Source organism: Pelodiscus sinensis, chromosome 16 (assembly GCF_049634645.1).
Source record: "Pelodiscus sinensis isolate JC-2024 chromosome 16, ASM4963464v1, whole genome shotgun sequence".
Lineage (NCBI taxonomy): Eukaryota > Metazoa > Chordata > Testudines > Trionychidae > Pelodiscus > Pelodiscus sinensis.
The window spans coordinates 1,350,698-1,373,296 of record NC_134726.1 but is presented as its reverse complement, the minus strand read 5'-3'; positions in this window follow the sequence as shown (position 1 = coordinate 1,373,296).

The following is a 22,599-nucleotide window of genomic DNA, read 5'->3' as shown; positions in this document are numbered from 1 at the left end:
TCCGCGCCTGCTTCGGTGCCTGGCAAAGGGCCTGCGGGAAGCAGGCCTGGCGCAGGGCACGGGGGGGATGTGCTTTGTGTTTGGGGGGTGGGAGGCGCTGAGCACGGGGGGGATGTGCTTTGTGTTTGGGGGGTGGGAGGCGCTGAGCACAGGGGGGATGTGCTTTGTGTTTGGGGGGCGGGAGGCGCTGAGCACGGGGGGGGATGTGCTTTGTGTTTGGAGGGCGGGAGGCACTGAGCACGGGGGGGATGTGCTTTGTGTTTGGGGGGCGGGAGGCGCTGAGCACGGGGGGGATGTGCTTTGTGTTTGGGGGGCGGGAGGCGCTGAGCACGGGGGGGATGTGCTTTGTGTTTGGGGGGCGGGAGGCGCTGAGCACGGGGGGGATGTGCTTTGTGTTTGGGGGGCGGGAGGCGCTGAGCACGGGGGGGATGTGCTTTGTGTTTGGGGGGCGGGAGGCGCTGAGCACGGGGGGGGATGTGCTTTGTGTTTGGGGGGCGGGAGGCGCTGAGCACGGGGGGGATGTGCTTTGTGTTTGGGGGGCGGGAGGCGCTGAGCACGGGGGGGATGTGCTTTGTGTTTGGGGGGCGGGAGGCGCTGAGCACGGGGGGGATGTGCTTTGTGTTTGGGGGGCGGGAGGCGCTGAGCACGGGGGGGATGTGCTTTGTGTTTGGGGGGCGGGAGGCGCTGAGCACGGGGGGGATGTGCTTTGTGTTTGGGGGGCGGGAGGCGCTGAGCACGGGGGGGATGTGCTTTGTGTTTGGGGGGCGGGAGGCGCTGAGCACGGGGGGGATGTGCTTTGTGTTTGGGGGGCGGGAGGCGCTGAGCACGGGGGGGATGTGCTTTGTGTTTGGGGGGCGGGAGGCGCTGAGCACGGGGGGGATGTGCTTTGTGTTTGGGGGGCGGGAGGCGCTGAGCACGGGGGGGATGTGCTTTGTGTTTGGGGGGCGGGAGGCGCTGAGCACGGGGGGGATGTGCTTTGTGTTTGGGGGGCGGGAGGCGCTGAGCACGGGGGGGATGTGCTTTGTGTTTGGGGGGCGGGAGGCGCTGAGCACGGGGGGGTGTCCCTAGAGTTGGCACCCACCCATCCTGAGAGCTCTGGCAGTGGCAGCAAGTTGCTCCAGCCTGGGGAGAGAGCCAGGGTGGGACGGGCCTTGCAGGCCCAGCTCGCGCTCCTGGCTCACCCCATGGGACGTAGGCTCCCCTTGTCCTTGCGGCCCAACCGCCGTGGCAGCACGGAGCCTGCTGTGGGACACAGGGCCGAAGGGTCCCAGGAGCTCGGTGCACGTGGTGCCGAATGGCTCAGGGTTGGTCCCACCAAAGCCACGTGGAGGAGGCTGAGCAGGACTGAGCCCTGACCCTGAAATGGCGGCCTGGCTGGTTTGCTGCTTGGCAGAGTCTGTGTAAAGCCCCCTTCCCTGTAGCCCCCTGCCCAAGGGGGGGATCCCCAGCCTCGTGTGGCTCGCCGTCAGCCTGCAGAGGGGCGATGAACTCACACGTCTCTGGCTTCCGAGGGCTCCCTCAGGCTCAGCGCCACCGTAAATCTCAGCTACTGCCTCCCAGGCGGACGCTCCTCTGAGCCCCATTCCTCAGCGCGAGGGCGCCCGCGAGCCCCCCGGTGCGAACGCAGAGCGCTGCCCGTGGCCGTGGCGCTGTCACCCGGACGTGAGGCGTGGGCCCGCTTTCGTGGTATGGCGAGGGGCGGCGGCGTGGCGTTGGAGTTCCCGGGAATGGAGCAGGTGGGACCGGGGCAGGGCCACTCACCGCGTTGTGTCACTCTCACCACGCTGCGGCGGTTCTGCCACGCTACGGGCCTGCTGCAGAGCTGAGGGTTCCGGGGAAATGCCGATTTTCCAGCTAGCATCAGCAGGGCTCAGCACAGGTGAAACGTGCAGTGCCTGCACTGCAGCTGTCGGGACTGGGCACGGACCCAGCAGCCTGCTAACTAACACCCAGCGCACGCTCACTGCCCGCCTCCCCCCCAGTGGTGCAGCGCCAATAGTGCAAGTGGTGCAGTCGCACCAGTGAGGGTGGCCAGGAGCACCCCAGACTCCACACCCAGGAAGGGAAGAGGTGAGATTGCCCTGCTGAATCAGTGCAGGGGACTTGCCTGGGGGCTGCATTTGTGGTTTTGTTGGCGAAGGCCAGACCTGCCCATCTGCCTCCCAGGAGGTGTTGCCAGCTGTGACGGACCGGGCCGTGTCTGGGCACAGCTGAGGGCGTCCGCTCAGGGCGAATTGCTCAAATCCGGGGCTCCTTACAGCCCCCAGACTGGTGACCTCTCCACACAGGCCACACACCAGTCCCACAGAGCACTCCAGCTGCCTGCCTGAAGCCTCCCGAGCAAAACCCCTCCGACACCCCAGCAATATCCGTGCCCCAGATGGCCCCGGGCCTATACACAGGTGGGGGGTCCTAGCACCCAATCCCACCTACCCCAAACAAGTTCTGTCCGGTTCCAAGAAACCAGCCACAGATACCTGGTCAATTTACCCTCCGGACCTTACCCACAAATCACGCTGGGCCAATCCTTTAGAATCTAAAACTAAAGGTTTATTAACACAAGAAAGAAAAGCATGAGAGTGAGGTTGTTAAAGAATAGTACGTTACATGCACCGAATCTCCCAGTCCTCGATGCAGACTCTAGCAGAGATGTTACAGCTGCTGGTTTAAAAGTTCTTGTTGCACATCCTATCATCAGGATGGGTCCACAGGTCTTCCGGGCTCTTCGATCCCTGCACTGCTGCCTCTGGGATGAAGTGCTGAGCTGAGAACAAAATGGCATCGACCGCATGGCCTCTTTATACTCCTTCCTGGCCTCTTCTTGTATGCAGCAAGTCACCTGGTCAGAGGCCAATCTCTATGTTCCCTGCTGGCTGCTCTCAGGTGACAAACCCCATTCTTTGGGTGTGTCCATAGCCCATTGAGAGCCATTGTCCCACAGGGCCTCGCTAATCAGCCTGTCCATAGCAATGCTTAACCACATTCAGAGAAATATTCAGCTTCCACACAGATTACAGATTCCTACCCACACACACAGACATTATATACTCACATAAATAGCGTACATAAGATTAACAAACAATAAGCCCCCATTCAATACCCCACATGGCTCCCTTTTATACCAATTTCTGGGGCCAACACCCCCACCTCGGGGTGCAGCAGCGATCTGGCTGCTTCCCTCCAATTCAGTAATGTGACACCAGCGGGGCCAGAGCTCTGCCAGGCGCGCTGGGTGGTTCGGCGATGCAGACTTTAGGGCCCATTCAATTTCAGCATCTCCTTTGAGTTGTTTCCCCCCTTTCCTGAGAAATCAGGAGTTTGCTCCACATTTTCAGACGTGGCTACTAATTTTGAGTCCCGCCATTGGTGGGAGCCCAGGTCGAGAGACTTTCAAGGGCAGACGCTAAGCCCCCGCCCTCAGGGAGTCAGGGCTCCTCCAGGTGGGTGCCGAATACCAAGCCCTCCCCCATCAATACGCACCTGCACACGTGGGGCACGGTCCTCTCCAGACGGCCTGCCCAGCAAAGGGGCCCCGAGTCCCCAGCGGGTGCAGGTCTCTGGAGAGGCCACGTGGCACAGCGTACGGTGCGCCCAGGCTCTCGGGGCTCACGAGCACCCTGGCGCTGCTCGGGGAGCTGCCCCCGAAGTCTGGGAGGTCACCGGTCCGGGGCGAGTCAGAGCGGGTTCTCCTCCCCACCCCGCCAGCGCCCCCGCCCTCACCCCGCCCCCACCCATGCCCACGCTCTCGCCTGCGCCCCCGCCTGCACCCGCACCTGCCTTGAGTAGTTCCCTGCTCTGAGGCTCGTTCTGTCGGCTCGCGCCGCTCTGCTTGCAGAGCCAGGCCCTGCCCAAGGGCGGAAGGCAGCAGAATCCAGCTCTCCCAAGGAAGCCGATTTCATGTGGTGTCAATGGACTCGCCCTTGTAGGGCTCTCAGGGTCTGTCCCAAGGCCCGGGGCCCCCATTCAACAGGTGCCACTGCAAAGCCCGCGCTGACCGCGCCGCCGGTGGGCACACGGCAGGCTGGGCTCTGAGCATGGCGAGGAATTGGGGTTCAACAAGCCTCACGCTCAGACCTGTCAGCCCAGAACAGTCCATGAGGCAACGATGGGGAACGTGACGGGTTGTCACAGAGATCCCCTTGAGACCGAAACGCCACCAAACCCTCTGGGGCGCCCCACCCCCACCCTGTGAGCCAGACCCTCTGGTCTCCCCCAGCCCAGGCCCAGAGCGGGGGTCACAGCCACTGAGCTCTGGGAAGGCCCAGTGCACAGCCCGGTGGGCCCAGAGCCCCCGCTTAATCCGTCTCACGTCGCAGCACAGAGCGAGCTCATCAAGGGTCCCCCCGTTTCCAGGGAAAGAGAGAGATGCGCAGCTGTTGCCCCCCTCCACGGAGCAATTATTCACACTGGGATCCTTCATAAACAAAAGGGATTTCCAAGCAGAAGGGTCGAATGGTCGCAAGTACTAGCAGACAGACCAAAGTAAGTTACTAAGCAAAATAAAAGAAACCCGCCAGCTCAGCCTAATGCACTAAGAGAAGTTGTTACAAATCGCAATTTCTCACCCTGGTTCTTATTGCAGGGAAAGTCCTTCTCGGGCCGGAGATGTCCCTTCTGACCCGGGTCCAGCAGCTCCCGTTCCCCCCCCTCCTCCCGCTCCAGTCCTTCGGTTTCCAGGTGTTTCCATGTATCCTCCCAGGGCGGGGAGGCCGTCTGGAAAGCCCGCTGAAGACAATCGCTGTTTACTTCCCGCATATGGAATTTCCCTGGGGCAGGAAGCCTTTGTCCAATTCCCCACCCCGTGGAAAAGTACCAAATTCAAGATGGATTCCTGCATCAGGTGATGGATCCCACGTCTCCGTAGCAAGTCGGCAGGAAGACGGCTCTCCCCACACTCGACAGTCTCTTGCTAATGAGCTTTGTCTGGCCTCTTCACTGTTCCTGATGGGCTGGAAATAGGCTTGAACCTCGTGCTAATCCAGCCCCAGCCAGCGTGCGGATGCAGGCGCAGGAATTCTACATGCACACAAACAGAATAGCAGGGCTTACAATGACAGGTTCCATGCACTATTTTCCTAAGGCACATCTGAGTAAGGCACACGCCTCTGTTCCCAAGGAACATGAAACCCTCGGTCCCGGGGAGCGTCGTTGCTTGGGACACAGACACCTGTCCTGGCTCAAACGCTTGTGAACGTAGCGGGCAAAGGCTGGCACCAATCATGGAGAAAGAGGCGATGGACGAGCAGGTCTGCTGAAGAGCTGCCAGGTGTCCCCACAGACACCTAGCGCCTGACGTCGTGTCCAACTCCACTTCGTGTGGGACGGAAATTCGTGTGTCTGCGATGGCACCAACAGCGAACCCTGAGCTATGTTCAACGAGTCAGGGAATGTCCCAGAAATGCCTCGTTTCTGTGTCCCTGGATCTGTCCGTCACATCCTCACCACGCCCTTCCATGGCCATCTTTCTTCTCTGGCTCAGTGGCCACTGCTCTGCCACCCCCTTCCCGGCCACCTCTTGCTTTGGCCATGTCTCCCCCGCCGCCCCGTCACTGAGAGATGCCACACACCTACCCGTCCCTCATTTGAGCTCAGTGCCGGGCCACCGCTAGCGGGTAAGCGCTGGGCACACTTACGTTGGGAGAGGGGACCACAATGGCCCCAGCAAGACACGAACGGGTCCCTTTCCCTCTGCCTCCAGACCCCAACGTCTCCTCGCTTGGCCTTCACCGTTTCCCTGGGGCGGCCAGGGCTTGGGGCTTGCTGGGGCGCAGGCCTTCTGCATGTTTCTGATTTCCCTTGGGTGTAAGAAGTACCCGTGCGTGTGCGTGTCTCTCTCACACACCTCGCTCCCCCTCTGACTCCCACTACGCACATCTGCTCGCTCGGGTCCAGAGAATTCGTTTCATCTCACCACTGAGTCCTTTTTTTCTTTCCAGCGAGTTAAAAGCCTGTCGCCCTTGATTTAGTGAGTCAATAGCGGCTGAGAGGGGGAAAGAATGAAAGAAAGAAACAAAATAATGAAGAAAAGGTCTCTGGCACATCTGGAGTTGCTCTCAGGCAAGATGCAATATCCCCGGCCAGATGTTGGGCGACTGGCTGCTACTTGGGAAATGTCAACATGTCAGACTTCACGATTCCGTCCCGCGCCACCCGCTCCCCACCCGCCTCCGCCTTGTGATTGGCTCTCGGCGAGCAGCTGCCTCGGGCACCCGCTGCTGGCGGGACGAGGAGATGCCAGGACCCTGCTGAGTGTCCTGGTGCTCTGAGCACCGCTGGGGACAAGTCCCATGGAGTTTGAAGCTGGGACACCCCCACTCCAGGCGAGTTCGGGGGCTGCGGGACTTGAGAACTCCTGCTACAGCTCCGCCCAGGCCTTGGAGCAGTGTCCTGCCACGGCAGAAGGGCCGGGAGCCAGGCCGCAGGGAGACGGTCTGGACCTTGGAGCTGAACTCGTTGGCAGGCAGCTTGTCCTCGCAGTGCTCTTCTGCCCGCTTCTCCCCGGGGCCTCGCGCCCCCTCTCCTCTCCTCCCCTTGCTCGGGGGCCCCCGACAGGCTCCTGGGGGTTGGGACTGTGGCGCTGGGCTGAGCCGGTCAGTCAGCCCCCGGCCACGCCTCTTCGCCACACCTCCAGCCAGCAGTGGCGCCAGGGCCAGTCACTGCTCGCGAACAGCAGCCCCCGTGCGGCGGGGCTTGCCATGGCCAGGCGACCCCAAGGCCCGCCCCCCTGCATCTCCGTGAAGCCGCGGCACTGGGGGTCTCCCCTTCCGGGCACGCCTCTGGCCCGAAGGCAGCCGCTGAGGTGTCGGGCTTGCGCGGCGCTCGGCCCCAGGCTGGGCCCTCTCTCCGGTCTGACGCGGGCTGAGCGCTGTGGGAGGATGGCCCTGGCCCATTGTTATTAGGCTGCACACAATTTCCGGACACATGGCATTGATTTGGGGCCTGGCTCTGACGGGAACATGAGACCGATCAGGCAGGGAGTGGGGGCGACGGTCTGGGCCGGCCGTGGCCAGGCTGCTCCAGGGAGCGCGCAGGCTACGGGCCAGCCGGTGCACGGCTCTGTGGGGAGCAGCCATTGCACCTGGCAGCCCTGCAGCGAAGCCAAATCCGGGGCTGCCCCGCCAGAGCAGTGCACCCCCGAGAGGCAAGCACCAGACAGCGGGGCGCCCCGCCGGAGCAGTGCACCCCCGAGAGGCAGGCACCAGACAGCGGGGCGCCCCGCCGGAGCAGTGCACCCCCCGAGAGGCAGGCACCAGACAGCGGGGCGCCCCGCCGGAGCAGTGCACCCCCCGAGAGGCAGGCACCAGACAGCGGGGCGCCCCGCCGGAGCAGTGCACCCCCGAGAGGCAGGCACCGGACAGCGGGGTGCCCCGCCGGAGCAGTGCACCCCCGAGAGGCAGGCACCAGACAGCGGGGCGCCCCGCCGGAGCAGTGCACCCCCGAGAGGCAGGCACCGGACAGCGGGGCGCCCCGCCGGAGCAGTGCACCCCCGAGAGGCAGGCACCGGACAGCGGGGCGCCCCGCCGGAGCAGTGCACCCCCCGAGAGGCAGGCACCAGACAGCGGGGCGCCCCGCCGGAGCAGTGCACCCCCGAGAGGCAGGGTTGCCCCGCCGGGGAGGGAGCTCTCCCTGCGCTTGCCGAACGGAGTGCAAGAGCAACTGTGCTGTGGGCTGGAGAGCACTGCCGGGGTCGCACCCGGCCTCTCGAGGAAGGCACAAGGGCCAAGGGTCGGGTGCGCGCTGCCAGAGCTGGCGGGGCAGCACGGGACCAGCCGGCGAGCTGTGGGTTAGGCCTGTGGGGGCCCAGCGCTGGAGTAGCTGGTGAGCTGTGGGTCAGGCCTGTGGGGGCCCAGCGCTGCAGTAGCTGGTGAGCTGTGGGTCAGGCCTACGGCGGCTCAGCACTGGAGTAGCTGGTGAGCTGTGGGTCAGGCCTGTGGGGGCCCAGCGCTGCAGTAGCTGGTGAGCTGTGGGTCAGGCCTGTGGGGGCCCAGCGCTGCAGTAGCTGGTGAGCTGTGGGTCAGGCCTGTGGGGGCCCAGCGCTGCAGTAGCTGGTGAGCTGTGGGTCAGGCCTGCGGGGGCCCAGCGCTGGACTAGCCGGCGAGCTGTGGGTCAGGCCTGCGGGGGCCCAGCGCTGGACTAGCCGGCGAGCTGTGGGTCAGGCCTGCGGGGGCCCAGCGCTGGACTAGCTGGTGAGCTGTGGGTCAGGCTTGCGGGGGCCCAGCGCTGGACTAGCCGGCGAGCTGTGGGTCAGGCCTGCGGGGGCCCAGCGCTGGAGTAGCTGGTGAGCTGTGGGTCAGGCCTGCGGGGGCCCAGCGCTGGACTAACTGGTGAGCTGTGGGTCAGGCCTGCGGGGGCCCAGCGCTGGACTAGCCGGCGAGCCGGGGGGCAGGCCTGCGGGGGCCCAGCAGCGGGGTCAGGGCTGCAGGCTGCAGGGGAGCGCTGGTCTGTATTTACGCCATGTCTGCGCCGGGCGTCGGGACGCAGCCTGCAGCGGGGCTGAGTGGTCGCCGTCCCCGTGTGAGAGCAGCCTGTGCCCAGGGCCTTGCGGCCAGAAGCCCCTTCCCGCGTCCCAGGGGAACGGCGACCCAGGGAGCAGCCACCGTGTGGGCAGCCCAGCCGGCGGGTTGAGCCGCTCCCCCGAGCGGGACCTGGGTGACTGGTTACGGGATTGGAGAGAAACGTGCCGGCTGCCCAGGTGACGTAACGGGCTCCGCTCCCCGGGGCCGGGGGCTGCAGTCGTTCCCAGAGCGGAGGGGCCGGCCGGCGCTGCTGGAACAGATGCAGGGAGAACCCTGCACGCTCAGGAGGTGACGTCCTTCACCAAGCGGACACGCTCCGTCTCCCGTGCCCCCGGGGGAGCAGCGAGAGGCAGAGGCGCAGGCCCGGCACTGGCGGTGTCATCCTTCATCCGCTGGCCATGCTCCATCTGGCAGCAGCCGGGGCCGGTCCCAGAGGGCCGGGTGCTCCTGCCCAGGCTGGCCTGCAAGGCGCTGGACACGGTCCATCTAGCCTGCGCCATGGTGCCCATCAATCACCGAGCCAGGGCGTCCAGGAGTCACCCGGGGCTGCTGGCGAGTGAAAAATTCCTGCTTCCCACAAGCAGCCCCTGCGTGTGAATTATGAACCACAGCATCAAAAGCCAGAACCCAGGAGTTCATCAGAGGCGCTGTGCCCATAACCTGCCAGCCATGGCTGCAGACATAATGCTGCCTCTGGGCTGGGGGCTTCTGGGATAGCGCCCTCACGGGGCGGGCCAGGGGATTCTGGGATAGCACCCTCATGGGATGGGCCAGGGGATTCTGGGATAGTGCCCTCATGGGAGGGGCCAGGGGATTCTGGGATAGCACCCTCATGGGAGGGGCCTGGGGATTCTGGGATAGCACCCTCATGGGGCGCTGTGACGGACCGGGCCGGTCTGGGCACAGCTGAGGGCGTCCGCTCAGGGCGAATTGCTCGAATCCGGGCTCCTTACAGCCCCCAGACTGGTGACCTCTCCGAACAGGCCACAAACCAGTCCCACAGAGCGCTCCAGCTGCCTGCCTGAAGCCTCACGAGCAAAACCCCTCCGACACCCCAGCAATATCCGTGCCCCAGCTGGCCCCGGGCATCATACACAGGTGGGGGGTCCTAGCACCCAATCCCACCTACCCCGAACAAGTTCTGTCCGGTTCCAAGAAACCAGCCACAGATCCCTGGTCAATTTACCCTCTGGACCTTACCACAAATCACGCTGGGCCAATCCTTTAGAATCTAACAACTAAAGGTTTATTACCACGAGAAAGAAAAGCATGAGAGTAAGGTTGTTAAAGTATCATACATTACATGCACCGAATCTCCCAGTTCTCGATGCAGGCTCTAGCAGAGATGTTACAGCTGCTGGCTTAAGAGTCTTTGTTGCACATCCTACGATCAGGATGGGTTCACAGGTCTTCCGGGCTCTTCGATCCTTGCACTGCTGCCTCTGGGATGAAGTGCTGAGCTGAGAACAAGATGGAGTCCACCACATGGCCTATTTATCCCTCCTTCCTGGCCTCTTCTTGGCTATCGCAGGTCACCTGGTCCCCGGCTTATTCCTGTGTCCCCTGCTGGTAGCCTTTAGGTTTGAGTCATCCTCATTCCTAAGGTGTGTCCTTGGCCCATTGAGTGCCATTGTCCCACAGGGCCTCGCTGATTAGCATGTCCATAGGCCGGGCTCTGCCCAATGCTCAACCACATGCAGGGAAATCTTCAGTATCCATACAAGTACATGCTAATAATTGCACACACAGACATTATACACACACATGACCAGTGTACATAGGGGTAGCAGACAGTGAGCTTCTAGTCAACACTTCACACGGCCCCCTTCTATACCATTTTTGGGGCCAACCCCCCCCCCCCAGGGGTGCAGCAGTGATCTGGCTGCTCCCCTCAAAGTCCAGTAACGTGACAGGCGGGCCACGGGATTCTGGGATAGCACCCTCACGGGACAGGCCTGGGGATTCTGGGATAGCACCCTCACGGGACGGGCCTGGGGATTCTGGGATAGCACCCTCACGGGACGGGCCAGGGAATTCTGGGATAGCGCCCTCATGGGCAGGCTGCCGGCCGGGGTCACAGCGGGGCTGAGGGAGGCGCCCGGGGCTTGGGAAGCGGCGACTCCCAGCTGCAGCGCTGGGGGCAGATGGCACGTGCTCTGATGGGCACACGAAGGGCTGAGGCTCCAGGCCTCTGGCAGCCCGAGGCTGCAGCGTGTGCTGGCCCCATCCGCCCCCCAGCGCCTGAGCCCCCTGCTCAGTGCACACGGGCCTCGCTCCGGGAGGGGCCTCGCTCGGCAGCTCCCCATCCCCCCCATGGCAGCTGGCGGGCGGGATTCGCAGCCATTCGGGCTCTGCTGCCCGTGGGCGTTTCTCGCTCGCTGGGCCCCGCCGAATGCCTGTGGCTACCAGTGTGCTGACAGGCAACGGAAAAATCCCGGGCCCAGCCCCGGAGAAGCCAGGCCGCGGGCAGGGAAGCAGGCAGCTCTCGGCTCCCTTTCAGGAAAGGAAATGGCTGAGCAGCACCACACCTCCCTGGCGCTGCTCGCAGGCGGGAACCTGCCCCTTAAACCAACAAAGCTGCTGCGAGCCGGGCCGGGGGAGGGGGAGGCACGCAGCCGAGCGTGCGGGGGGAGGGGGCGCGGATGGACCGGGAGCTGGAGACCTCGGGGGGCTCAAATGTTTTCTTGTGTGGGTCACGGACACAAAGCCTGGGCCCCACCCGGCCCCTCTACCTGGGCAGCCCCCGCCCTCTCCGATCTGCCCCGGCCCCATCACCCCCTCCTCCCTGCCACTGGCCACCCCACTGAGCATCCCCCGCCCTCTCCGATCTGCCCCGGCCCCATCACCCCCCTCCTCCCTGCCACTGGCCACCCCACTGAGCATCCCCCGCCCTCTCCGATCTGCCCCGGCCACCCCACCACCCGGCCCCATCACCCCCTCCTCCCTGCCACTGGCCACCCCACTGAGCATCCCCCGCCCTCTCCGATCTGCCCCGGCCACCCCACCCCCCGGCCCCATCACCCCCCTCCTCCCTGCCACCGGCCACCCCACTGAGCATCCCTCGCCCTCTCCGATCTGCCCCGGCCACCCCACCACCCGGCCCCATCACCCCCCTCCTCCCTGCCACCGGCCACCCCACTGAGCATCCCCCGCCCTCTCCGATCTGCCCCGGCCACCCCACCCCCCGGCCCCATCACCCCCCTCCTCCCTGCCACCGGCCACCCCACTGAGCATCCCCCGCCCTCTCCGATCTGCCCCGGCCACCCCACCCCCCGGCCCCATCACCCCCCTCCTCCCTGCCACTGGCCACCCCACTGAGCATCCCCCGCCCTCTCCGATCTGCCCCGGCCACCCCACCGCCCGGCCCCATCACCCCCCTCCTCCCTGCCACTGGCCACCCCACTGAGCATCCCCCGCCCTCTTCGATCTGCCCCGGCCACCCCACAGCCCGGCCCCATCACCCCGTTCCTCCCTGCCACTGGCCACCCCACTGAGCATCCCCCGCCCTCTCCGATCTGCCCCGGCCACCCCACAGCCCGGCCCCATCACCCCCCCTCCTCCCTGCCACTGGCCACCCCACTGAGCATCCCCCGCCCTCTCCGATCTGCCCCGGCCACCCCACCGCCCGGCCCCATCACCCCCCCTCCTCCCTGCCACTGGCCACCCCACTGAGCATCCCCCGCCCTCTCCGATCTGCCCCGGCCACCCCACCGCCCGGCCCCATCACCCCCCTCCTCCCTGCCACTGGCCACCCCACTGAGCATCCCCCGCCCTCTCCGATCTGCCCCGGCCACCCCACCGCCCGGCCCCATCACCCCCCTCCTCCCTGCCACTGGCCACCCCACTGAGCATCCCCCGCCCTCTCCGATCTGCCCCGGCCACCCCACCGCCCGGCCCCATCACCCCCCTCCTCCCTGCCACTGGTCACCCCACTGAGCATCCCCCGCCCTCTCCGATCTGCCCCGGCCACCCCACCGCCCGGCCCCATCACCCCCCTCCTCCCTGCCACTGGCCACCCCACTGAGCATCCCCCGCCCTCTCCGATCTGCCCCGGCCACCCCACCACCCGGCCCCATCACCCCCCCTCCTCCCTGCCACTGGCCACCCCACTGAGCATCCCCCGCCCTCTCCGATCTGCCCCGGCCACCCCACCACCCGGCCCCATCACCCCCCTCCTCCCTGCCACTGGCCACCCCACTGAGCATCCCCCGCCCTCTCCGATCTGCCCCGGCCACCCCACCACCCGGCCCCATCACCCCCCTCCTCCCTGCCACTAGCCACCCCACTGAGCATCCCCCGCCCTCTCCGATCTGCCCCGGCCACCCCACCACCCGGCCCCATCACCCCCCTCCTCCCTGCCACTGGCCACCCCACTGCTCAGCTCCCTCCCCGTTTGCCATTGGCTACCCCACTGGCCAGCCCCAGCCCCACTCTGGCCCCCTTCTGCTCCCTCCCATACCACTCAGCCACAGCCCCTGGCCCCTCTCCTGTCTCCCAGCCTATGGACTCTTACTCCTGTCGCAGGGAGTTCCACAAGCTAGGGCCCGCTCCTGCCCACCAGTGTCATTCTCCAGCAGGAACTAGCTACGGTGAGAGGGGTGGGGGCCGAGGGAACAGCTGACACTCAAGCCCAGGTGCAGATGCCTAGCAGGGGGTGGGTCCCTATCACTGGCTGCAGAATGCAGCCACCTCTGGGGTGGAATAAGGCAGCTGTTTGGAACGGTGACGAGGACAGCAGAGCCGAGCCCCCGCTCAGGGGGTTCGCGGGTGTGCAGGGCGAGCTGGCCGTGGGGTCTCTGCTCAGCGCAGGTCGCTCTGCTCTCCAGGCTGCCTGTATGGCCCTGGCGCTGGCACAGGGCCGCTGGTGGCCCGCGGGCTGCGAACCGCGGCTCCTTTGCACAAGCCTCCCCCTTCCCGCCAGGCATTGCCATGGGGCTGACGCTTTAGTCTCCTGGGGAAACTGAGGCCCAGAGGGGCCCGAGCTGCCCACGGCCAGTGCGGCGGGGCTGCTAGCGGGGTCCCGGGCAGGCTGGAGCGCGGCCGGGGCAGGAAATCGTTCAGCTCCGCCAGCGCCGGGCCCGCCTTGAAAGAAAACAAACGCCGGGCGGGCGGCGGGCTCCGGCTGCCAGGAGCGTCAGCCAAGGGCCCTGCTCCCGGCAGGTGCGCGGCCGCCGGCAGGGCCACAGCCTCCGGGCCAGCCGCAAAGGAGGGGGCGAGCCCAGCCCGGCGGGTCGGCTCCGCCACGCGCCTTCTCTGGGAGGCGAGAGGCCGCCGCTGCCGCCTCGTCTTTCCCATGTGCTGTGGCCTCCCCTGCCTCAGTTTCCCCAGCTGTCACGCGCAGACGGTGGGGCCACGCCGCCCGGTAAAGCGCTTTGCGGGCCGGCCAGGGAGTCGCGCCCGCAGCGCTGAATCGGGGGGGGGGGGGGGGGGCGCGTCCCTTCTAGTGCCCGGTAGCTGCAGCGCGGGCTGCCCACGCCAGACGCCGGAGGGCCGGCCCGTGCGCGTGGGGTGCGCTGCTTTGCCGGCTCGGGGCAAGCCGGGCTGGAGGGGGGGGTGAGTCACGGCTCGGCTTGGCAGGGCGCGGGGGCCGTGCAGACCAGCGCCGCGGGAGGGGGCAGCCCGCCCCACGCGCGACTGGGCCCTGGGGGCGGGGGCCCGGCTGCGTCTCGTCCCCTGCGCTCGGCCGGGCCGCCCGGCTGGGAAGAGCCGGAACCGGGAGCCCGGCCCCGCACGAGGCTCCGTGGGCCCAGCCCGCTTCGGATGCGCCGCCGCCGCGGGCTGGGCCCACGGACGCTCCCGCCTGCTGGTCTCGGGCGCTGCGGGGCGCTCGACGGGTTCCAGACTGGGACTGGGAAGGCATTTGCATACTGCGCTCCCATTGGCTCCAACACCTTCTCCGTGGCTCCCCAGCATCCCATGGTGCTCAGTGGCCTTGTGGCTGTGAGCTCGGAGCAGTCTGGCGCTGGCCGTGCGACTGGGGGTCCCGGGGCTTTCCCTGCACCCAAGCAGGAGCAGCGTGGGACCAATGGGACAGCTGCTAGCAAGCACCAGTAGGACGAGGCACACGTGCTGTGGCTGCCCGTGGTGGCTGGGCCACAGGAGCCAAGGGAGGCTCCAGCAGGCATCTGGACCTGGCCCACGCGTGGCTGGGCCACAGGAGCCAAGGGAGGCTCCGGCGGGCATCTGGACCTGGCCCACGCGTGGCTGGGCCACAGGAGCCAAGGGAGGCTCCGACAGGCATCTGGACCTGGCCCACACGTGGCTGGGCCACAGGAGCCAAGGGAGGCTCCGGCAGGCATCTGGACCTGGCCCACGCGTGGCTGGGCCACAGGAGCCAAGGGAGGCTCCGGCGGGCATCTGGACCTGGCCCACGCGTGGCTGGGCCACAGGAGCCAAGGGAGGCTCCGGCGGGCATCTGGACCTGGCCCACGCGTGGCTGGGCCACAGGAGCCAAGGGAGGCTCCGGCGGGCATCTGGACCTGGCCCACGCGTGGCTGGGCCACAGGAGCCAAGGGAGGCTCCGGCAGGCATCTGGACCTGGCCCACGCGTGGCTGGGCCACAGGAGCCAAGGGAGGCTCCGGCGGGCATCTGGACCTGGCCCACGCGTGGCTGGGCCACAGGAGCCAAGGGAGGCTCCGGCAGGCATCTGGACCTGGCCCACGCGTGGCTGGGCCACAGGAGCCAAGGGAGGCTCCGGCGGGCATCTGGACCTGGCCCACGCGTGGCTGGGCCACAGGAGCCAAGGGAGGCTCCGGCGGGCATCTGGACCTGGCCCACGCGTGGCTGGGCCACAGGAGCCAAGGGAGGCTCCGGCGGGCATCTGGACCTGGCCCACGCGTGGCTGGGCCACAGGAGCCAAGGGAGGCTCCGGCAGGCATCTGGACCTGGCCCACGCGTGGCTGGGCCACAGGAGCCAAGGGAGGCTCCGGCAGGCATCTGGACCTGGCCCACGCGTGGCTGGGCCACAGGAGCCAAGGGAGGCTCCGGCAGGCATCTGGACCTGGCCCACGCGTGGCTGGGCCACAGGAGCCAAGGGAGGCTCCGGCAGGCATCTGGACCTGGCCCACACGTGGCTGGGCCACAGGAGCCAAGGGAGGCTCCGGCAGGCATCTGGACCTGGCCCACACGTGGCTGGGCCACAGGAGCCAAGGGAGGCTCCGGCGGGCATCTGGACCTGGCCCACGCGTGGCTGGGCCACAGGAGCCAAGGGAGGCTCCAGCAGGCATCTGGACCTGGCCCACGCGTGGCTGGGACACAGGAGCCAAGGGAGGCTCCGGCAGGCATCTGGACCTGGCCCACGCGTGGCTGGGACACAGGAGCCAAGGGAGGCTCCGGCAGGCATCTGGACCTGGCCCACGCGTGGCTGGGCCACAGGAGCCAAGGGAGGCTCCGGCAGGCATCTGGACCTGGCCCACACGTGGCTGGGCCACAGGAGCCAAGGGAGGCTCCGGCAGGCATCTGGACCTGGCCCACACGTGGCTGGGCCACAGGAGCCAAGGGAGGCTCCGGCGGGCATCTGGACCTGGCCCACGCGTGGCTGGGCCACAGGAGCCAAGGGAGGCTCCGGCAGGCATCTGGACCTGGCCCACGCGTGGCTGGGACACAGGAGCCAAGGGAGGCTCCGGCAGGCATCTGGACCTGGCCCACACGTGGCTGGGACACAGGAGCCAAGGGAGGCTCCGGCAGGCATCTGGACCTGGCCCACGCGTGGCTGGGCCACAGGAGCCAAGGGAGGCTCCGGCAGGCATCTGGACCTGGCCCACGCGTGGCTGGGACACAGGAGCCAAGGGAGGCTCCGGCAGGCATCTGGACCTGGCCCACACGTGGCTGGGACACAGGAGCCAAGGGAGGCTCCGGCAGGCATCTGGACCTGGCCTGCCCAGCGCTCCGCAGGAAACGCTGATTTTCCACCCCTCTAATTTGGTTTCCCAGAATTAGGAGAGGAGGCTCCCACCTGCCACCCCCAATTGCGGCTCGGGGCAGCTGGGCTTTTCACCGCCCGGAGAAGCTGCCGGCGCGGTGCTGGACGCCCCCCATGCCAGGCGGCAACACCTGGAGAGGACGCGCGCGAGTCTGGTGCTGGCGCTTCCCGGGGGCTGGCCCAGAGCGAAGGGGATTCAGCCCAGGGCTCGCTGTGGCTGTGCTGTCCACCCCCGCACAAGGGCAGTAACTGCAGCGGGGGATTCCGGGCCTGGAGCGCAAGGGGGGCGCAGGGGGCAGGGGTGGAGCATGCTTGTGGCCACAGCTGGAGCTCCCCAGTTGCTCTGCTTGCCGGGGGGCTCCTGCCAGAGGTTCCTGCCCATTTTGCTGGAGCAATGGGCGCAGGGTTCGTGTCTCCGAGCTGAAAGGACCCGGCTGATCGACCCAAGTCAGCCTCACATGTAGCCAGGGCAAGTCCCCTGGAGAGCACCTTCGGTGGCGTTTGGCCTGGCACGACTGCACCAGAAGCAGATGCTTGGGAAGGGGGTGAAGTTGTGAGCCACACCCCAACCTAACAGGCTGTTCCCGTATTGAGGGCTGGCTACAGCCTCTGTTCCCCTCCGCAAGGACAGCAAGGGCATCAGAGAAGCCATGGGGAGTATCGGCTCGGCTAGGTAACATAACAGGGCTCGGTCAAAGCCCTTTCCATCCATCCCAGAGCATCATTCCCATTTCACTGCAGGGAAAACCGAGGCAGAGCGCTCTGACTGATGCCTGAGGCAGTCACCCAGCACGGGAGCAGAGCCCAGGTCTCCTGCCTTCCTGCTGTGCCATCAAAGCTTCCGCCTGCACATCACCAGGTCTCGGGGCGCGATTTCTTTACACCGCGCACGCTGCGCTCCCCAGCCCGCCTGGCATCGCTTCGGAGCAGAGCAGGGCACGAGCTTCCGTCAGGATGGGGAACATTCTGCCGAGGGCTTGGTGATGGGGACTCTCTTCTAGACAAACGGGTTAGGAAACCCTCCAATTTCCACACATCGCCCAGACAAACCACCATCGCAGTCACACCCCGCCCGAGCTGCTGTGCCCGGACAAACCACCATCATCCCTGGGTCTCCTTGGCCAAGGCCCAATGGCCCAGCGATGTCAGCACAGCGAGACCACTGCAGCGTCCCGGTGACCACATCACACCCGGCTGATCCCAGCACGTCTGGCGGGGCGGGGGCCCTGTGCACTCCCAAAGTGGCACCTGTTTCACGAGGGACGGTCTCGTGTCAGCACGAGACTGGCGTGGCTTGGGGCAGCTTCCTCCTGCCTTTCCCGGCGGAAACATTCCCATTCATTTGCGCTATTCCCTTTCCATTTGGTTCCTTACTGCTGATCAAACAAGAGCCGAGCCCAGGAATGCCCCAGGGGCCTGCTGCCCATCAGCGTGTCTCCCGGCACCGTGCTTCCCTGTTATCCTGCACCCCCGCGTGGCTGGGTCCCTGCGGCAGGTGTGTGCCCAGCCCCCGCTCCCGAGCGCTTTCCATGACTCACTGGAGAGCGCGTCCTCCCGAGGCCAAGCGCGGATTCCTCACATCCCTGGCTGCCCGCCAGCTCCCAGAACACACCTGCAGGCCTGGCCTCCGGGCCCGTGCTCGGCGCCTTTGCCAGCTACTGGTCTAGATGCCTGCCCAGCTCTCTTCCCACCCTCGTCTGCTCTCACTTGGTGATTAGCAAAGGGAGCCCTGCAGGCTGGGCCCTTCCCCAGCCTTCGCGTGCCAAGTGGCACCACAAGCAGCTGCTGTGGGAGCCGGGAGCCATGCCAGCCTTGGCGCACAGGGCGGGCACTGTCTGTGCTCCGCACCCAGCCGGCACCCTGGCAGCCCGGGGCAGACAGGTGCCCAGTTTGCATCCAGAAAGAAATCCAAATCCACACTTGCAGCTGCAGAGGCTCCGGGGCTACCCTAGAGCCAGGATGAGCTCTGGGATTTGGAGCCACCGCCGGCTCTGGCTCAAAGTTTGTGCCAGGCACCCGTTATAAAGGTGAGACCAAGGAGTAAATGTTTTCCACAGCTGCCCTGCTGCACTGTGCACTCGACACTGTGTACCCCAGAGCCCTACGGTCTATTCCCAGCACCGCCAGTCCTATTGGGTGACCTTGAGCAAGTCCCTGCGCCTCTCTGTGCCTCAGTTTCCCTACCTCTAAAATGGAGAGTGTCATGCCCCTTGGCATCTCAAGACCATGAAGTCCACGTCAGGGAAGTTAACAGGGAAGCTAACCCAGAGCCAGCAGTGACTCTCGCTCCTCAAACACCAGATAACCACACGGCTCCGTAACTCCCAGGCTTTTGCCAGCGTAGTATAGAATGGAAACAGTCCCTTGAACGCCCCAGTCCTGGCCACCGAGTGAGCAGGGCCCCTGTGACCGTCGGCCCCTTCTGCCCGAGCGTCCCAGGATTCCAAGTTCCTCGGCTTCCAAAGGACAGTGACACAGCGCTCGGCTCCTGCTGCCTCTCCCTCCGCTCTCCAGGAAGGCAGCACTTGGTCCCCTCGATCCAGCACTTCCGTGGGCTTTCCTGAGTGCAAATGAGGCAGGGAGGTTGTACATGCCCTGACTACTGAGGACGGACAGACAGACGGCCAGCAGCTTACAAGGCCTGGGGCTGACCTGACCCACTCTGGTAGGTTCAGCTTCTGAGGCTTTGGCCCTGTGGTTGCAGCTGTGGGCCCTGGCAGACAAAGTCCTTGCGGCTTGGGGGGCGGTCTGGGAAAGAGACCCTGTGACAACCAGGCCGGCTCTGGGCACCGCTGAGGGCGTCCGCTCAGGGCGAATTGCTCAAACTCGGGGCTCTCTATAGACCCTGACTGGAGACCTTCCAAACAGGCCACAGACCAGTCCCAGAGTGCTCCAGCTGCCTGCCGGCCAGCCAGGCTCACGAGCAAAACCCCTCAGGCACCCCAGCTCTGCCTGTCCCCCCATCAGGCCCAGGCCTAACACAGGTGAGGGGTCTAGAACCCAACCTCACCTCCCCTGAACGGGCTCTTCCGGTCCCAAGAAACCAGCCACAGGTCCCAGGTCTATTTATACTCTGGATCTCACCCACAAATCACGCTGGGCCGGTCCTTTAGAATCTACCATCGACAGGTTTATTACTAAAGGAAGAAAAGCCTGAGAGTGAGGGTGTTAAGGAGAATACGTTACATGCACCGAATCCCCCAGTCCTCGATGCCGGCTCTAGCAGAGATGTTAGAAACGGCTATCTCGTAAGTCTCTGGTTACATCCTATGTCAGGACGGGTCCACGGTTCTTTCCGGCTCGTTGTTCCCTGCAAGGCTGCATCTAGGATCAGGAGCTGAACTGAAGACCAGATGGAGGGGCCACATGGCACTTACACCTCTCCTGGCATCCTCCTGGCCAGAGCAGGTCACATGGTCGCGACCTGTCTGTGTTTCCCATGCTGGCAGCCCTTAGGCCCTGGCTGGTCTGCAGGGATCAGTCCCATTCCTCAGGTGTGTAGTGGCACCTAGAGATTCACTGTCTCCTTGCTAATTAGCACAGCCACTGGCTGAACATCCCTTGCCTAGTGCTCTGTCTCAGACAGAATTTTCCAGCGTCAACACAGAGTCCATGTTTATAACTCCATGTACCGATACTGTCCAAGTACGTGAATGGCAGACACAGAATCAGTAGAACAGAAGCTTTCATTCAACATCTCACATGACCCCCTTTGTACAGACTTTTGGGGCAAACACCCCTCTCCCCATGAGTGCATCAATGATCTTTAGAATCCAGTAACGTGACAGACCCCTCCCTCCTCCCCGGCTTCCTTGCACTGGGCAGCCAGTCTGGGAAAGCCAGGCCAGGGGCTGCTCTGGCCCAGGGCTCGGAGAGGGAGGAGGAGTCACTTTGGGGCAGCAACTCTTCCCCTTCTCCACTGTCCCGCACACTGGTTCTACCCCCTATGGCGCGGCGCCCGAGGGGCCTCTGCACTTTGCTTTTGAATGGCGTCGCTCCGCCGCTCCCTCCCTTCCGGATCCCTGGGCATGGCCCAGCCGGGGGCAGCCCAGGACTCACGGGGAGAGACCCAGCGATTAGCCCAGGAGCACACAGGTGCCGGGGAAAGGCCCGACTCTCGGCGCTCACCCCGCTTCACTGGCTTTAGCGCGTGGTCCCCGGCCTCGCGCCCAGCTGACACCAGGCCTGGCCTCCAGCATGGCAGGGACGGCGATGCTGCCCCGAGCCAGGAGTGCTGGAGAGACGCACGCTGCTTTCTAGGCCCCAGCACAGCCAGGCTCAGGAGTCCCAACGGCATCCAACGACTGTGTCTCCAGCCCCTCCTGCTGGTGCCCCGGGGGACGCTGACGCCAGCTGTTCCCCGGTTTCTCTCTAGCCCTTTGGCGGTGCCCTGCCAGTGCCAGACCGTGAACCTCCCCGGCAGGGCCCACTCACTACGGCCAGTCGCGGGTGCCCCGTCGTGCCCGGCAGACAGGTCAGCTCGCAAAGCAGGCAGCCGGAATTCCCTTCCGCCGAGCAGGGTCCTCGCGGAACCACGTTCTGGCGGCATGTTGCACGCATGGTCTGCGACCGCCAGACTGCGGGCAGGAGCGCGTCCGGGGCTCTGAGCCCTGGGTCCCCGGTTATTGCTCCCCTGCGCGCCCCGGCCACCTGCTCTCGGGCCAGGCTGATCCTTCCTTCTAAAACCACCCCCAAACCGAAAGCCCCAGGAAGCGCTGGGTCTTATTCATCACGATTCCGGCTGCACTGACGGAGCGTTTAAATCCATTTCTGCAAGCCTGACAGATTCCTTTCCACGTGCGCATGTTGTTCCTCCATTCAATCATCTTCTTGAGCAGCTTTGGGTTTTCGATGGTAACAAATGGGGTCGGAGAAAAGATTCATTTCCACAGTTCCAGCTCATTGAGAACAATGCCGGCGGTAAACACAGGGCGTCACTGCTTAGGAATGTTAGACATTTGCTTGTGGTTTAAAATTACTCATTTTTCCATTTTTTATAGGCAAGAATATCTCGTGTTAGGGACTTTTCAGGCCAGGCCAGGCCAGCCGCCTCTGCCTTTTTTACGGACTAGCCGTGAATTTCACAGATGGTCAACAACTCTGTCAGCTCCACAGGAGCTCAGCTGTTCCCCCGGCTGCTTCTGTCAACTGGCGGGTCCAAGTTACAAAACGTGGCTCCGGAGCCAAACGTTCCACAATGTCCGGGCCATTTGGATCCACTCTCCTGAACCAGACTTCTCTCTTCTGACCGCCCCCTCGCTCCCTTGGGAATGAAGCAGGCAGGCCAGGGATGGGGTATCGCAGCACCTGCTGCCTTGGCGGGAGCTACACGGGCTGACGCCAGCCGCGCAGATGCTCCAGACCGCTAAGCCGGACAAACGCCTGGGCAGCTCAGCCCCGCTGTGACCCTGCCTCGGTGGGCCGGCCCAGCAGCCCCTGGCCCTGCTCCGAGTGCTGGGGTAAGGAAAGAGAGGCACCCGGCGTGCCCCTGCATGCTGCTAGAATGGCCCCGGTGGGGTGGCAGCCAGTATGAGAGAGAGCAGTCAGGGCCATCGAGGCACCGGACTGTCCACGCAGGCTGGAGCTGAGCCTGGCTCGGCTGCTGCGGAGGTTCTGGGTCTAGAACAGGCCGGGGGAGGAAGCTCAGAAGCAGCCTTTGCCAGATGTTGCTGCAGGTACGGAGAACAGGGCAGATGTTGATTCTACTGCGGCCCAGGCTCTGGGCGCTGGAGAGCCCAGCGTGGGAAGGTGTGACGGACCGGGCCGTGTCTGGGCACAGCTGAGGGCGTCCGCTCAGGGCGAATTGCTCAAATCCGGGGCTACTTACAGCCCCCGACTGGTGACCTCTCCACACAGGCCACAAACCAGTCCCACAGAGCGCTTCAGCAACCTGCCTGAAGCCTCCCGAGCAAAACCCCTCCGACACCCCAGCAATATCCGTGCCCCAGATGGCCCCGGGCCTCATACACAGGTGGGGGGTCCTAGCACCCAATCCCACCTACCCCGAACAAGTTCTGTCCGGTTCCAAGAAACCAGCCACAGATCCCTGGTCAATTTACCCTCTGGACCTTACCCACAAATCACGCTGGGCCAATCCTTTAGAATCTATATCTAAAGGTTTATTATTACAGGAAAGAAAAGCCTGAGAGTGAGGTTGTTAA